Genomic DNA, 18107 nt, shown 5'->3' on the forward strand with positions numbered 1-18107 from the left:
TCTGAGGCTGAGGCTCTTGACTTTTTCTGTCTAGCTTATATTGCTTAGAATGATATTCTCAAGATCCATCAATGTTGCAAATGGCAGAATTTCACCTTTTCTTATGACTGAGTAGTATACCATTGTATAAATGTACCATATCTTCTTTATCCAGTCTTCTATTGAAACACACTGTGGTTGTTTCCATGTCTTGGCCACTGTAAATAATGCTACAATGAACATAGGGGTGCATATAACTTCATGAATAAATGTTTTCAATTTTGGGAGAGTAGATACCCAAAATAGAGGTTGTTGGGTTATATGGTCATATGGTAACTCTATTCTTAATTTTTGGAGGAAACTCTATACCAGGTTCCATAGTGGCTGAACCAGTTTGAATTTCCACCAGCAATGAAAGAGGCTTCCTTTTTCTCCATAGCCTCTATGCCATTTGTTATTACTTGTCTTGTTGATAATAGCCATTCCAACAGGTGTGAAGGGATATCTCATTGTAGTTTTGATTAGCATTTCCCTAATAGCTAGTGAAGTTGAGCATCTTTTCATATATCTGTTAGCCATTTGTATGTCTTCTTAGGAGAAGTGACTGTTCAGGTCATCTGCCCAGTTTTTAATTAAATTGTTTGTTTGTTGTTGAATTGCATGAGTTCTTCATATATTTTGGATATTAACCCCTTGTCAGAACTGCTGTTTACAAATATCTTCACCCATTTGGTTGATTTTTTAAAATTATTCATCAGTATAATAAATATGAATAACATTGATGTGAGAGAGAAACCTGGATCCTATTCTTTCAAAAAAAATTTCTTTCCCTTCCATTTTCTCTACTCAAATAGAAATTTTAATATATTCCTAAAATTATTATTATTTCCTTATTACTCATTATTATTATGGGGTTTTCACAATTTTCGTAGATGTGTCAAAAATTATGTCATTGTAATCAAATTATCATGTCAGAACACAGATGAAAACTACCAGTTATATCACATCCTCAGAATGAAAATTGATAGTTAAATGCAGTTCTAAGCAAGCTGGTTAGCAGAATAAAAATATGATGCTGATGTACTTTTATTCAATAACAAGAATTAATTCCCATTTCATAATATTTACCTTAGAGATCTAAGTCACAATATTTTTCTTGAGTGAGACTTCATTGTTAAACACACCGTAATGAGAAGTGTTGACATTTCATTGAAAACCACTCTATATTGCTAATCTGCTATGAATATTACTATGGCAGTGGGGAAAATCTGTCAAAATGTGTTGGGATCTATTCTGCCTTGATGAGAAAAAATAGCTTCTCACAATACAGTCTCTTAGTTAATTGTCATTCCTATGTAACAATAAAAATGGGTTTTCCTTCATTATTTGCCTTCCCTTACTTCCTTTGGATCTCAGCTGGAAGGAGTGTTAATTCTTTCCTCAGACAAGTCTTTTTTGTTAAAAGTTGACATTAGGTATTGTGTGCTGTCTGGTTACCTGTTCTCTTTATTTTTTTAAAAAAATAATTTACTTTTATTGTTTGTAGAGAAAGAGGAAGGGAGAAGGGGAGGGAGAGAAACATTGATGTGATAGAGAAACATGGATCAATTGCCTCCCATGTGCACCCCAACCGGGGATCAAACCCGTCACCTGTACATGTGCCCTGACCAGGAATCATAGAGGTGACCTTTCTGTGCACCTGGCAATGCTTAACAAGCTGAGCCACACCAGCCAGGACACCTGTTCTCTTTCTTTGTGACAGTTCTCACAGTCAGTAGTTGTATGTTTTACTTTTCCAATAGCTACATTCTATGAGAAATGGGTCCACTTTTGTTTGTTTATTTGTTTGTTTGCTATTCTATGTCTATATAGAGGCCTGGTGCATGGAATTCATGAAGAGGAAGTGTCTCTCAGCCCGGCTTGCACCCTCTCACAAACAAAAACTGCCACCAGAAAACAATTCAAGAAGTCCACAGAGACCTGGAAGAAATAGCTTTCTGAACATGATTAATGCATTCAGTGTGTCATTCCTGTAGGAAGAGTACATGAGTGCAGTAACCACTAGGAGTCCAAATAAATTACGATATTTAATACATTTAAATTATCATTTGTGATACTTAGTTTCTAAAACCACCTTAGAATATGGGGTTACATACTAGTGATAAGCAAGATATGGACTCAACCTGTATGCCTATCAACAGATGAAAGGATAAACATGATATATACAATATTCCATTATATATGGAACGTTGACATTTGTGACAACATGGATGAATCTAGAGGGTATTCTGTTAGTCAGACAGAGGAAGACAAATATCTCACTTTGGACTCTATAAAAGAAAATAAATGAATAAATAAAACAGAAACACCCCCACAGATATAAAGAACACACAGTGGTTGTCAAAAGGGAGGACTACAAAATGGGAACTTTTTAAAAAAAATACATTTAAAAATTCTGTGGAATTTCATTTTATAAAAATTCTGGGAAATGACCTTTGGCACAGGATTGGAAATTACTTAAAATAAATGCTTAAAATATAATTGTTTTGAAAAGTTAAGTTAAAATATATCACAATCATTTTTAATTCAGCAGTGAAATTTAGTTCATTTTTAGAGCAGCCAATTTTAGGAAAAATTGACATTTTTTACTTTATTTCACTAAAATAACTGAAGGAAACTTTGTATGATTCCCATTTATTTTACAAGGTCTCATCAATTTTTTTTGTTTTTGATTGAAGGTTACTTTCCTTGGAGACAGACAAGCAAGAATCATTAGAATTAAGGTCACTAAATTGTTGTCCATGAAACCTAATCTCCCATGTTGTTTGCCTTCCTAACAAAATGCTACTCAAAATGCAAGTTTGCAACCTTCTCAGAGATTAATAATTTTTCCTTTGATTGTTTGTTGTGGTTGCTTTTATTCAAGTAATGAAAACAGAACAAAGCTGCCTGTGTTCAAACAGCAGTGATTCTGTAGTCTTTACAGATATTGTCTGAATCTAATTGGATTTTAATGAAATGATATTTCCTTTGTGATAAGTACACAAAAATTAGGTTTCTAATTAACATCACAAGGTATAAGCTATAGATACCAAGTATCAAGAGAAGTAATAATTCTTTAATGTTTTCTTCTTTGAAAAAAACAAAAAGACAGAAGCAGAATGAATAAATTAACCAGAGAATGATTAGCACCTTGGCCTTTTCCTCCTCAATGTTGAGCCAGATTGACAATGTCTATGTTTTTTTAGATTTAAAACATCATTGGTAGCTTTGTTTTGAAGACTTTCTAAAGGTTTGTTTTTTTAAACCTTTCTTATTCAATTTTGACAATGTTTGTACAGGATTGCAGATAAACTAGTTTACATTGTGATAATCATTTCAAAGATTGATCAATATGCATACTAAGCTCTACCACAAAGCAAGTAAAAGCAATTTGCAACACAGACGAGTGTGTTTGTAAATTATACCTCACTTTTTATATAAAATACTAGAGGCCTGGTGCATGAAATTCATGCACGAAGGGGGTTTCCCTCAGCCCAGCCTGCACCCTCCCCAATCTGGGACCCCTCGAGGGATGTCTGACTGCCCATTTAGGCCCAATCACCCCTTAACCATTCCTCTGCCAACCTGATCAACACCTAACTGCTCCCCTGCCAGCCCGATTGCCCCTAACTGCCCTCCCCTGCTGGCCTGGTCCCTCCCAACTGCCCTCCCCTGTAGGTCTGGTTACTCCGAACTACCCTCCCTTTCAGACCTGGTCCCTCCCAACTGCCCTCCCCTGCTGGCCATCTTGTGTCCACATGGGGTGGCCATCTTTGACCACATGGGGGCAGCCATCTTGTGTGTTGTAGTGATGGTCAATTTGCATAATACCTCTTTATTATATAGGATTATCTATTTCACTCAGAAGGGGAATATTTGATATTTGATTCTCAGGGGAAAATGTGAGAAGCCCTAACTGGTTTGGATCAGTGGATAGAGCATTGGCCTGTGGACTGAAAGGGCCCAGGTTCGATTCTGGTCAAGGGCATGTAACTTGGTTGTGAGCACATCCCCAGTAGGAGGTGTGCAAGTGGCAGCTGGAGGATGTTTCTAACTATCTCTTTCCCTTCCTCTCTGAAAAAAATCAATAAAATATATTTTTTAAAAAAAGAAAATGTGAGGAGGAAAAGATATTTGAGAAGATGCAAGAGAAGATGCAAGAGTAAATAGGAAAAAGGGTTTCTCATCTGTATAGTTTCAAAAGTGATATGAGAAACCCTGGAAAGAAAAACCATGGACAAATGGTAGCAAATCTGTCCTGTAGAGCTTTCTGGATAAGATAGATCATCCTGCCTCAGTTAGTTATTAATTATATTGTCATTACCCACTGGTGACCTTTACTAATAATCCACGGATCTAGTCACCTCCTAATTACCAAAATGATCACATTGCTATATTTAATGATTATAGATTTTTGTTTTTCTTTTAATGTTTACCTCTGCCTATTGCATTTAAGTATAATTTATGGGCATTTGAAAAAATATTATCTGATTTTGTTAATTATTACTACCCACTGAAACATAACAGTGGTTTTCATAGCAAGGAACATATAAAAATTGGAAATATCCCTCCTGGAAGTAAAATAAAGAGTGTGCCACCTATTCTACAGCTCAAACAGATGGAATGCAGATTCCTCTTCCTTGATTTAACAATTCTTCTTACTCTGTGTCTAAAACAGTTTAAGAAAACTAAGTTAATATGTGGAATCAAAATTTATCATGAGCCTCCATAAGACTGGAGGTCTCAAATTTTCTTAAGGGATACTTCCAAATTTCTGAATCCACCAAAATGCTTTTATCTTTATCCACTTTCTCTGTAACTTAAATTGTCACAATTCATTTACTTTAAAAGAGTCTCAGCTTTAAAAGAATAGTATGTTATGAGACACAATTCACATTCAAACAATGCAAATCAGTGAGGTTCAAAGAGTTCCATCACTTATTATTCAACTAAACCTTTATTTGCCAATACATAGATTTTTGTTTTACTTTTTTCTTTAACCTTATTAAATAATTTGACATTTGTAAACGTGCTCGTGCTCATCTGCTACAGGATATTATTTATCTATATTATAAAAAGCCAGTGGCCATAATGCCATAATGAACAAATGACCGGTCACCAGGAGGTGCATTGATGGTTCTCATGGTGCAGTGAGTCTGGGTCTCGTGGCGTGGCAGGTCTCATGGCGTGGTGGGTTTCTGGGTCTCATGTGATTTCACACGCTGGGCCTCTAGTTAATATATAATCTACATGAATAAAATACAGAACTCTTAGGGGTACAACTTGATAAATTTTAATATATTTTTATAATTTTAGAACCACCTACCAGACTGAGATATAGAATATTTGCTGCAACACTGAAGGCTTCTTACTGCTTCCTTCAATCAATAACCCCAAGTGTAACAAGTATTCTTATCACTATTATCTTAGACTAGTGCCACCATGGATAGGCTTGTGCACATTGAAAGGAAATTAATTAGAAGATGGCTGGCAGGGTGGGACTGGGCAAGACTGGCAGGACATGCCCTGGAGCCAACCTCCTGTGGTCCCTCCTCAGCCGGTCGCACGTGGGGCTTGAAGGGCATCTGCAGAGTGAGCGAGGTCCCTCTGGCAGATGGGGTCCCTCGGCCTGGCCTGCGGGGATTGAAACTGGCTATCCTACATCCCCCAAGGGGTCCCAGATTGCAAGAGTGCAGTTCTCAGGTGATGCATCCCAGAATCTGGCTCCCTCCTCTCTGGTTTCAGGGTGCACCACCCAAGAACTGCCGCTGCCAAGTCACTGCAGCACAGCAGCTCCTGCATTGAGCGTCTGCCCCCTGGTGGTCATTGTGTATCATAGCTATCAGTTGGGTGGTCAGATGGTCATGTAGCCTTTTATATATATAAATAAGATTTGCCTTACTTGGGACTTCCTATAAATGCAGTCATACACTATTTTGTGTTTGCTCTCACTCAGCATATGTCTCAGAGATTCATGAATCAATAATTTATTATTTTTATTGCTATGTAGCATTCCATTCTATAAATATACCTTCACTAATTTACCCATGCAATGTTGCTAGGCATTACATTATTCAAGCTTTCCATTATGAACAGAATGCTTTGAACATTCTTGTACAAAAGTGATATGCTTCTTGTAGAAGGCCTCACTTCTATGAGTATTGAATTATTGATTGCAGAGTCATAGAGAATCTCCAAGGACCAGAAAAAGAAGAAAGAAAAAAAAGGAGGAGGAAGAAAAGGAGGTAAAGAAGAAATAAGAATAAGAGAAGGAAGAAGAGGAGGAAAAGTAGGAGGATGAAGAAGAAGAAGAAGAAGAAGGGATGGAAAAGACAGGGGCAGCAAAAAATTTAGTTCAAGATAATTGGCATTCTGACGTGTGTTTAAGCCCAAAGCACATCCTTCATGGTGAAGTCAAAATACAAAATACCTCCTTTAAATTAACCCTCAAAAAGTGTCTTAAAATGGTGACCACAAACCTGCATTATTGATAAAGGAAAACACTCTCTGGAAAATAAAAAAGAAAAATGAAACTACAATTTTAAAATTATAAAAACAAGACCAAACCTATAAGGAAATTAGTGACCAGAAGCAAGAACTAGGGAAAACAAAAATTATAAAATAGCTTTCTGATGAAATCAGAGATTTCCATTATTAGATATAGAAGGTAAAATAACTACATATTAAATATTTAAAATGTGGAGCCACATAATTATATGACAACATTTTGTTTTAAAAATATGGAAATTCAAAATAAATTTATACATAGCACATGAGAATCGATCGGAATTCAAAATGGCACAACCACTCTGAACACAGTGTCTTAGAACCAAGTGTGCACTTGTCGGGCCACTACACAGTCTTTACAGCCCGAGAAATGAAAATGTATGTTTAGACACAATCCCATGCACAAATGTGCCCAGTAGCTTCATATAAAAACACTCAGAACTGGAAACAACAAAGATAGCTATCAGCTTGTACCTCAATAAAAATGGGGGTATATCCAATGGAATACTATCTAGCAATAAAAAAGTAATGACATTTGATAATTCAACAGCATGGATGAATTGGAAAAGCATTATACTAAATGAAAGACATTTTCCCAAGAAGCTACAACCTGGGTGAGTCCATACAATAATTTTAGATGAAAACCTAGAAGGAAATTTTTTTTTAATATATTTTATTGATTTTTTACAGAGAGGAAGGGAGAGGGATAGAGAGTTAGAAACATCAATGAGAGAGAAACATCGATCAGCTGCCTCCTGCACATCTCCTACTGGGGATGTGCCCGCAACCCAGGTACATGCCCTTGACCGGAATCGAACCTGGGACCTTTTAGTCCACAGGCCGACGCTCTATCCACTGAGCCAAACCGGTTTCGGCAGGAAAATTTATGGGGACACAAAACAGATCAATTTTGCCAGGGGCTAGTGTTTGGAAGAATGTATTCACTATAAAGGATCATCAGGAAACTTTTTTGGGGGGGATTATACAAATATTTTATATTTAAATTGTGGTTATATGACTGTAGGCATTTGTCAAAACTCATAAAATCAAATACCTAAAAAGAGTGTATAAATTATGACTCAATAAATTAGATATGAAAAAAATAAAAAGCTTTCAGACAAATCTTCCTTATGAGGTATGATTTTAAAATTAACTCAAGCTGCTAGTTTTATTAGTTTTTTAAATGTCATAATATAGATTTTAATGTTAATGGATTCAATAGGAAAAATATAATCTTTATATTTGGTATAACCAAATAATTTGATAAAAGTCAACATGCATTCATCATATAAAACCTTATCAAACAAGAAACTAAAGGAAAATTCCTTAACCTAATAAAAATGCATTATAAAAATAAATAAATAAAATCATATGCAAACATGACTGCAAATATTGAAACAGGAAGCATTCTTTTTAAAGTTCTCATTAAAAAAAATTAAAAAACAGACAATCACTTCTGTTTAACATTGAAATGTAGGTCTTGGACAGTAGAGTGGGAAATGAAAAATAATATATAAGGATTAGAAGGGATGGAATCATCTTTATTTCAATGTCATATAGTCATATAGAAAGATAATCCCTAATAATATAAAATGCAGTAGTATTATAACTAATAAAGAACAATAGCTATGAGCCAAGCATAAGATCTGTAGAAAAAAGTATATTGTATTACTATTAGAAAGAAAAATTCCTTCTGTAAATTATTTCTTTAGAAATGTGAAAATAAGTACACCATTTCAAGATTAAGTCCATAGATAATCAGAAAATATACTCAACTAACTGGAAGATTTATCTATTTATGAATGTAATTAAAAGCCAAATATCTCTAAGCAAACTTTTATGAATAATTCTTATGAAAATGATAATGAAAATATATCTTTACATCATTCAGTGTCATGGTCAAAGACGCCGTCTGTGAAGTAGGGTCTTGTCTGTGATCATCGTGAGTATCCAGGCATTTATGAAGACATTAGAATAAGATAACTGCTTAAAGATGCTGAGTCAGTATGGTCAATGCTTTCACAAATTAAATCAAATAGCTGCAAGCTGCACTTCAATATTCCCTTAAGAGTCAAAGAATATAGAATCCTAATTTTTATACAACTGCTTTCTCCAATAAAATCTTCATCATTTATGAACACTCATTTCTTTCTTGACAATATTTAGCAAGCTGGAGAAGTAGAGTTTCTTGTGTATCATGTTTTCAAAGGGAAATAGTTATTAAAAAAAACATAACTCCAATCAAAACACTTAAAATTATAAGTAAACTTACTCCCCAAAGTGTTCATAAAACAAGGTGGATACGCATAATTAGGACCATGTAGTGGTATACTCCATCTGCCTTGCTAATGCTGGCAATGATTATCAAAGCATACCTTTGCTTAATCAGATAACTTAATGCAGAGAGCAAGCACTGGTGTCAAGAAATGGACTTTCAGATTTAAATATGTCTCTTTGAAAAACATACTACTATGCAAAGAAACATATTGGGAGAACAGTGCTGGCATCTTAAAGACCTCAGACAATGTCATCACCTATAACACACCAAGAAGAAGACAAAAATTTAGGTTGTTTTCACTAACAGAATGAAAACATATGAGTGTGGGGTTCTAATAACCACTTGGTACATGTATTGAAGAAGTGTGCAACACCAGGAAAACATTTATGCTGAAAATCCTTTGGCTTCATGAGAAGAAGCATTTGAATTTGAACAAGCTTCCTTTTGAGGATTTTGGAATCAGTGCCATTGCTTATTTAGAATCATCACTCATAGTTTATGATTTTGAAAGAGGCCTTGAAACTCCTCTGCTTGGCATCCATAGTTTACTTACCAAATTAAATTTGATCTATTCAGTTTCTTACTATTCCCTGAATTACTTATCATTCCTGAGCCCTTTGTAGAAATGTTCTGCTTAGTGCTTTGCTGTAATTCCAACCAGGTTTTGTTTTCAATGATTCTGTGAAAGATAAATTCTAGTTGGATGACATTTCACTGACTTTTAATATTCTTTCTTCATACAAAAATAAATTCATTGTCTTATATCCATCATGCACTGTTCCAGACACTGGATAGGCAGCAATAAATAGTACAAAGAGATAATATTCATATTTTCAGAGGCATGCCCTCTAGTTGAGGTAACAGTAAACACACAACAAATTAACTAAATAAAGGTCAGTTGAGAAGAGCATGGAGAAAAATAAAGCATAGGAAGGGGTCAGAGAATAAGGGTGGAGTTGGGGGGCTGCTTCTCAGGAACATGAAACTAAGAAGATGACATTTGAGCAAGTGGCATCTTTTGCATGTTTTAGTTATGTTTATTGTTAGGTTTTGACTGGTTTCATGCTGTTAGCATCTGTAGAATAGTTTGCATGAGGTGGTTCGGATTAAGCCTCACAATCATCTAGCCTGAGGGGAGATCTAACCCACAAATGAGACAACATCAAGACCCAATTACAACAGGAGAACCCAATTAACCCACACAAGAGACACTCCTAGAGCATTAAGCTCAGGAGACCATACCACTGGGTCCCTCAGGACACTTACCAAATAAACCCTTCCCTACCCCCATGAAACCTGAGAGTCATAGCACACAAAAGAGACAGCTAAAAATGGAGAGCCAAAGAACCAACCCCCAAATGAAAGAAAATGAGGGCTCTCCATTAAATAAAGCTAAATGAAATAGAGGCAAGCAATTTATCAGCATCAAACTAATGGTCATAAAGATGCTCAAGGAACTTAGTAATAACTACAAGAAACTTACTGAGAACTACAAAGAACCTAGTATGATATAGTTCTTACTATGAAAAAGGACATAGAAACCATAAATGAGAGCCAGTTGGAAAGGAAGAACACCATATATGACATCAAGAATACACTAGGAAGAATTAAAAGTAGGCTGTATGAAGCAAGGAAATAGATCAGTGATTTGGAAGAACTGTAGAAAAGAAACACCAATCAAAGCAAAAAGCAAAAAAACAAACAAACAAAAACAAAACAAAACAACACAACAACAACAAAAGAACAGTTTAAGGAAAATTTTGGATGACATTAATAGTAATAATAGTCACATCATAGGGGTACCAGAAAGTGAATAAATCGAGCAAGGGATAGAAAACCTGTTTGAAGAAATGACAGAAACATTACCTAACCTGGTGAAGGAAATGTCATAAAAGTTCAAGAAGCATAGAAAGTTCCAATTAAGACAAACCCAAAGTGATCCACACCAAGACAAATCATAATTCAAATGTCAACAATTAAAGACAAAGAGATAATTTTGAAGGCAACAAGCGAGAAACAGCTAATTATCTACAAGGTCATTCCCCTAAGGCTGTCAGCAGTTTTATTCAATGGAAACACTTCAGGCTGGAAGGGATTGACATGAAGTATTCAAAGTAATCAAAAGTAAGGACCTGAAACCAAGACTGTACACCTAGGTCAGTGATGGCGAATCTATGACACGTGTCAGAGGTCACACGTGAATTAATTTTTTGGTTGATTTTTTTTTTGTTAAATGGCATTTAAATATATAAAATAAATATCAGAAATATAAGTCAAGGGGGGAAAAAGAAGGAGACATATTAATATTCTTTGTAATACTTTAAGCAATAAAAAAGTCTTTGTTTTACTATGGTTGCAAATATCAACAAATTTCCATATGTGACATGGCACTAGAGTTAAGTTAGGGTTTTTCAAAATGCTGACATGCCGATCTCAAAAGGTTCGTCATCACTGACCTAGGTTATCATTAATATTAAAGATGAAATAAAGAGCTTCACAGACAAACAAACAAACAAAAAAGCTAAATGAGTTCATTACCACTAAACCAGCATTACAAGAAATATTAAAGGGTCTGCTTTAAGAAGAAGAAAAAATATATAGAGTAAGGAACATAAGTATAAAGGAAAAGTGGCAATAAATAAGTACTTATCAACAATAAGCTTAAAAGTAAATGGACTAAATGTTCCAATCAAAATACACAGGGTAGTTGAAAGAATTATAAAACATGACCCACATGTATACTGTCTACAAGAGACTACCTCAGAACAAAAGATTCACACAGACTGAAAGTGAATGAATGGAAATAAATTCCATGGAAAGGAAACAAACAAATAATGCTGGAGAGGCAGTATTCATATCTGACCAAATAGACTTTAAAACAAAGGCCATGAAGGAGATAATGACAGTCAGTACATATTACTAAAGGGATCAATCCAACAATAAGTCATAACCATTGTAAACATATATATACTCTATATAGAGGCACCTAAATATATACTTATTTATTTATTTATAATTATTATTTATTGTTGAAATTATTACATATGTCCTCTTTTTCCCCAATGACTCCCTCCAGCCCTGCCCCGCCCCCCACTCCAGAAGTTTAACACCCCATTGTCTGTGTCCATGGGTTATGTATATATGCATACAAGGTTTTTGATTAATTACCTCCCCGCCACCCACCCTTGCCAGCCTTCCCTCTGAGAATCCACACTCTGTTTCATGCTTCCATGTCTCAGGATCCACTCTGTTCATCAGTTTATCTTGTTACATAGATTCCACATATGATTGTGATCATTTCATACTTTTCTTTTTCTGACTGTCTTAGTTCACTTAGCATGATACTCTCCAGGTCCCTCCATGCCATCTCAAAAGGCAAGAGAGTGTTGTTTTTTACTGCTGCATAGCATTCCATGGTGTAAATGTACCACAGCTTTTTTAACCACCCATCTACTGATGGGCACTTGGGCTGTTTCCAGATCTTAGCTATTGTAAATTGTGCTGCTATATAGATAAGGATGCATGCATTCTTTATGATTGGTACTTTGGGTGTCTAAGGATATATTTCTAGAAGTGGGATCACTGGTTGAAATGGCATTTCCATATTTAATTTTTTGAGGAAACTCCATACTGTTTTCCTTAATGGCTGCACAGTCTGCAATCCCACCAACAGTGCACTAGAGTTCCCTTTTCTCCACATCCTCCCCAGCACATGTAATTTGTTGATTTGTTGATGATAGCTATTCTGACAAGTGTGAGGTGATACCTCATTATTGTTTTAATTTCCATCTCTCTGATGATCAGTGACTTTAAGCATTCATTCATATGTCTCTTGGCCATCTGTGTGTTCTCTTTGAAGAAGTGTCTATTTTTTTCCTTTGCCCATTTTTTAATTGGATTGTTTATCTTTTGTTAAGTTGTATGAGTTCCTTATATATTTTGGATATTAACTATTTATCAGATATATCATTAACAAATATGTATGGTATATTCTTTCATACATTGGACTATCTTTTCATTTTGTTGATGGCTTCTTTTTCTGTGCAAAAGCTTTTTATTTTGATGTAGTCCCATGTATTTATTTTCTCCTTAGTTTCCATTGTCTTAGGAGCTGTATTGGTAAACATATTGCTATGGGAGATGTCTGAAGTATTTGCTGCCTATGGTTTCTTCTAGGACTTTTATGGTTTCACAACTTATATGTAAGTATTTTTTCCATTTTGAGTTTATTATTTTATATGGTGAAGGTTGGTGCTATAGTTTCATTTTTATGCATGTATCTGTCCAATTTTCCCAACACCATTTATTGAAGAGACTCTCTTGACTCCACTGTATGCTCTTGCCTCCTTTGTCAAATATTAATTGAGGGTAATAACCTAGATTGACTTCTGAATTCTCTGTTCTGATCTATATCCTTCTTCTTGTGCCAGTCCCAGGCTGTTTTGATTATGGTGGCTGTGTAATATAACTTGAAATCTGGTATTGTGATTCCTAAAACTTTGTTTTTCTTTATCAAAATTGCCACAGCTATTCAGTGTCTTTTTTTGATTCCATATAATTTTTTAGAGTATTTGTTCTAGGTCTGTGAAATATGCCTTTGGTATTTTAATAGGAATTTCATTGAATCCGTAGATTTTCTTGGGTAGTATGGACATTTTAATGACGTTGATTTTACCAATCCATGAACATGGTATATTCTTCCAGTTGTTTATATCTTCTCTTTTCCTGGAAACAAATGAAAATGAACACAAAACAACCCAAAATCTCTGGAACACAGTAAAAGCAGTCCTGAGAGGGATGTTCATAGCACTAAAGGCTCAAAAAAAAAACAAGAAAAATCAGCAGTAAACTATTTAACCCTACAATTTAAAGAAATAGAAAGAGAATAACAAGAAAAATCCCTGAGTAATTAGAAGAAAGAAAATAATAAATGTTAGAGCAGACATAAATAGCATAGTGTCTAAAACAAACAAACAAAAATATCAATGAAACCAAGAGCTGGTTCTTTGAAAAAAATAAATAAAATTGATGAACCATTAGCCAGACTCATCAGGAAACAAAGAGTGACCCAAATAAAAAAAATCAGAAATGAAAGTGGAGAAGGAACCACTGACAACACACAGAATTACAAAGGATTGTAAGAAAATACTATGAACAACTATATGCCGATAAGCTGGACAATGTGGATGAAATAGGCAAATTCCTAGAACAATATAATCTCCCAAAACTGAATCAGGAGAAATCAGAAAACCTGAATAGGCCAATAACAACTGATGAAATAGAAGCAGTAATAAAAAACAAACAAACAAAAAAATACTCCTACCAAACAAAAGCCCAGGTCCGATGGCTCCACAGAGGAGTTTTACCAAACATTCAAAGAAGAACTAACACATATACTCCTCAAACTACTTCAAAAAACTCAAGAGAAAGAAACACTTCTGAACTCTTTTTATGAGGCCAGCATTATCCTAATTCCAAAACCAGATAAAGACATTACAAACAAAGAGAATTACAGACCAATATCTCTGATGAACATAGATGCCAAAATACTCACAAAATTTTAGCAAGTCAGATCCAGCAATATATTAGAAAAATTATACACCATGACCAAGTGGGATTTATTCCAGGGATGCAAGGCTGCAATATTTGTAAATCAATAAATGTGATACATCACATAAACAAGTTCAAAGATAAAAATCACATGATCATATCAATAGATGCAGAAAAAGCATTCAACAAAATCCAAGAACTATTTTTAATAAAAATTCTCACTAAAATGGTAATAGAGGGAGCATATCTCAACATGATAAAGGCCACATGTGACAAACCTGCAGACAACATCATACTCAATGGGTAAAAACTAAGAGCATTTCCCCTAAAAATAGGAACAAGACATTGATGTCCACTTTCACCACTCCCATTCAACATAGTACTGGAAGTCCTAGCCACAGCAATCAGACAAGAAGAAACAAAAGGCATTCAAATTGGAAACAAGGAAATAATCATAAAAAAATCTCATTAATTGCAGATGATATGGTATTGTACATAAAAAACCCTAAAGACTCCACCAAAAACTTACTAGATTTAATAAATGAATTTGGCAATGTAGCAGGGTACAAAATCAACACCCCAAAATCTATGGCTTTTTTATACACCAATTAAAGGCCCAGTGCACGAATTCATGCACCAGTGGGGTCCCTTGGCCTGGCCTGTAGGGATTGGGCTGGAACCAGCTCTCGGACATTCCCTGAGGGTTCCCAGATTGCAAGAGTGTAGTTCTTGGGTGACACACCCCAGAACCAGGCTCCCCATTGTCTGATTCCGTGTGCTTCACCTTAGAACCGCAACTTCCAAATCACTGCAGCTCAGCAGCTCCTTCATTGACCATCTGCCCCTGGTGGTCACTTAGTGTCATAGCTACTGGTCAGAGTGTCTGCCCCCTTGTGGTTATTGCACGTCATGGCTATTGGTCGGATGGTTGGACTGTCGCTTAATATATATATATATAATTTAGATATTTAATATAAATTATATATTATATTAAATATTCATATATTTAATATATATAATAAATTCTCAGAGAAACTAAACAAGCAATCCCATTTACCATTGCAACAAAAAATTAAGATACTTAGGAATAAACTTAACCAAGAAGGCAAAAGGACTGTACTCAGAAAACTATCTATACTAATAAAAGGGTAATATGCTAATTAGACTGGGTCAGCTGGACATCTCCCAGATGTCTGACTTCCTTCCAGACAAAGCCACGGTGGCGGGGGCCAAGGCAGAGTTGGTTAGGGGCAATCAGGCTGGCAGGGGGGCAGTTAGGGGGTGATCAGGCCAGCAAGCAGAGGTAATTAGGGCATGACCAGGCTGGCAGAGGGGCAATTAGGGGGCAACCAGGCTGGCAGGGGGGCAGTTAGAGGGTGACCAGGCCAGCAGGGGGGCAGTTGGGGTCAATCAGGCTGGAAAACAGAGGCAGTTAGAGATGATCAGGCAGGCAGGCAGGCAAGCAGTTAGGAGCCAGCAGTCCTAGATTGTGAGAGGGATGCCTGACTGCTGGTTTAAGCCCCATCCCACAGGGATCAGACCTAAAGAAGCAGTTGGACATCCCTTGAGGGGTCCTGGATTGGGGAGGGTGCAGGTCGGGCTGAGGGACCCCCTCACCCATGCACAAATTTCGTGCACCAGGCCTCTAGTACATGTATATTTAAAAAAACACCTTTCAGTGTACTTTACAGGAAAGGAAGACAGCAATGCAGTGATAGTGGAGGACTTTAACACCCCACTATCATTACTGGATAGATACCCCAGACAAAAATTTAACAAGGAAATAGCAACCATAAATGACATACTGGATCAGATGGATTTAATTTATATTTACAAAACATTTCATCCCAAAGTAGCAGAATATACATTATTCTCAAGTGCACATGGAACATTCTCAAAGATACACCACATGTTAGGACACAAAATAATTCTTAAGAAGTTAAAGAAGATGGAAATCATACTAAGCATCATCTTGGATCACAATAACATGAAACTAGAAATCAACTAAAATAAAAATAAAACTCAAAGGCATTCAAATTTATGGAGGTTAAATAGTGTGACATTAAACAATGAATGAACTATCAGAAGAAAAAGAAGAAAAGCCCAGAGTAAGTAGAAGGAGGAAAACAATAAAAATCAGAGCAAAAATTTATAAAGGACATAGAATCTAAAAAAAACAAAACAAAACACAAAAACACACAATAAATAAAAAGATCAATAAAACCAAGAGTTGGTTCTTCAAAAAGATAAATGAGATTGATAAACTTTTTTAAATTTTATTTTATTGTTTAAAGTATTACAAATAGTAGTACATATGTCTCCTTTTTTTCCCCCTATTGACCTTCTCCTGGCCTCCCCTACACCGCTCCCCGCACATGCTCTCACCCCCCCACCCCCCGGCCCAGTGTCTTGCCTCCATTGGTTATGCTTATATAACACCCTCCCAGTGTTCCCGCTGTGACAGTCTGTTTAATGCTGCTCTGCCTCTGTATCTATTTTTGTTCATCAGTTTATAATGTTCTTTATTATCCATAAATCAGTTAGATCATGTGGTATCTTTCTTTCACTGACTGGCTTATTTCACTTAGCATAATGCTCTCCAGTTCCATCCATGCTGTTGCAAATGGTAAGAATTCCTTCTTTTTTACAGCAGCATAGTATTCCATTGTGAACTTTTAACCAGACTTACCAAAAGACAAAGAGAGCAGACACAAATAAATAAAATCAGAAATGAAGAGGAGCAGTAACAACGGACATCACAGAAATAGAGAATTGTAAGAAAATTCTATGAACAATTATATGCCAACAAATTGGATAACCTGGACAAAATGAACAAATGTTTAGAAACAAACAATCTTCCAAAATTGAATCAGGAAGAATCAGAAAACCTGAAAGAGTGATTCCAACTAATGAAATTGAAGCAGTAATAAAAAAAACAAAAACTAATCTGCAGCAAACAAAAGTCCTGACCCCAACAGCTGCTTCCAGGTGAATTTTACCAAACATTCAAAGAACTACTGGTAATACCTATCCTCAAACTATTCTATTAAATTCAAGAGGTGGGAAGACTTCAAACTATTTTTATAAGGCCGGTATTATCTAATTCTAAAACCGGTTAAAGACAATGCAAAAGAGAAAATTATAGGTCCATATTCCTGATGGTAGATACTAAAATCCTCAAGAAAAAATTAGCAAAACAGATCCAGCAATACAATAAAAAGATATATCATGTCCAAGTGGGTTTTATTTTGGGAATGCAAAACTGATAAAATATCCCCAAATCAATAAATGTGATTCATCATATAAACATAATGAAAGATAAAAATTTCATGATCATATCAATAGATGCAAGAAGTGCTCGCTTCGGCAGCACATATACTAAAATTGGAACGATACAGAGATTAGCGTGGCCCCTGCCCAAGGATGACATGGAAATTCGTGAGGCGTTCCATAAAAAAAAAAAAAATAGATGCAGGAAAATAATTTGATAAAATTCAACAGCCATATGTGATAAAAAACTGTCAGCAAGATGAGATAAGAGAGAACATAGCTAAACATAATAATGGTCATATACTTAATATGAAAAACCCACAGCCAATATCATACTCAATAGGTAAAAAATAAAATGGTTCCCTTAAGATCAGGAACAAGACGTGGATGTCCACTTTCACCACTCTTATTCAACATAGTACTGGAACTACTAGCCACAGTAATCAATAAAAAGAAATAAAATACATGCAAATTGGAACGG

General features: G+C 35.5%; 1 non-coding gene across 1 annotated transcript; it reads left to right on the forward strand.

Annotated features, from left to right (window-relative positions):
• The first annotated feature begins 17710 nt into the window (after positions 1–17710).
• LOC132213979 (U6 spliceosomal RNA) lies at positions 17711–17814 on the forward strand. The gene has a single exon (XR_009448092.1). It is a non-coding gene; the product is annotated as a U6 spliceosomal RNA (small nuclear RNA).
• The last annotated feature ends 293 nt before the right edge of the window (positions 17815–18107 follow it).

The sequence above is a fragment of the Myotis daubentonii genome, chromosome 12 (genome assembly GCF_963259705.1).
Source record: "Myotis daubentonii chromosome 12, mMyoDau2.1, whole genome shotgun sequence".
Lineage (NCBI taxonomy): Eukaryota > Metazoa > Chordata > Mammalia > Chiroptera > Vespertilionidae > Myotis > Myotis daubentonii.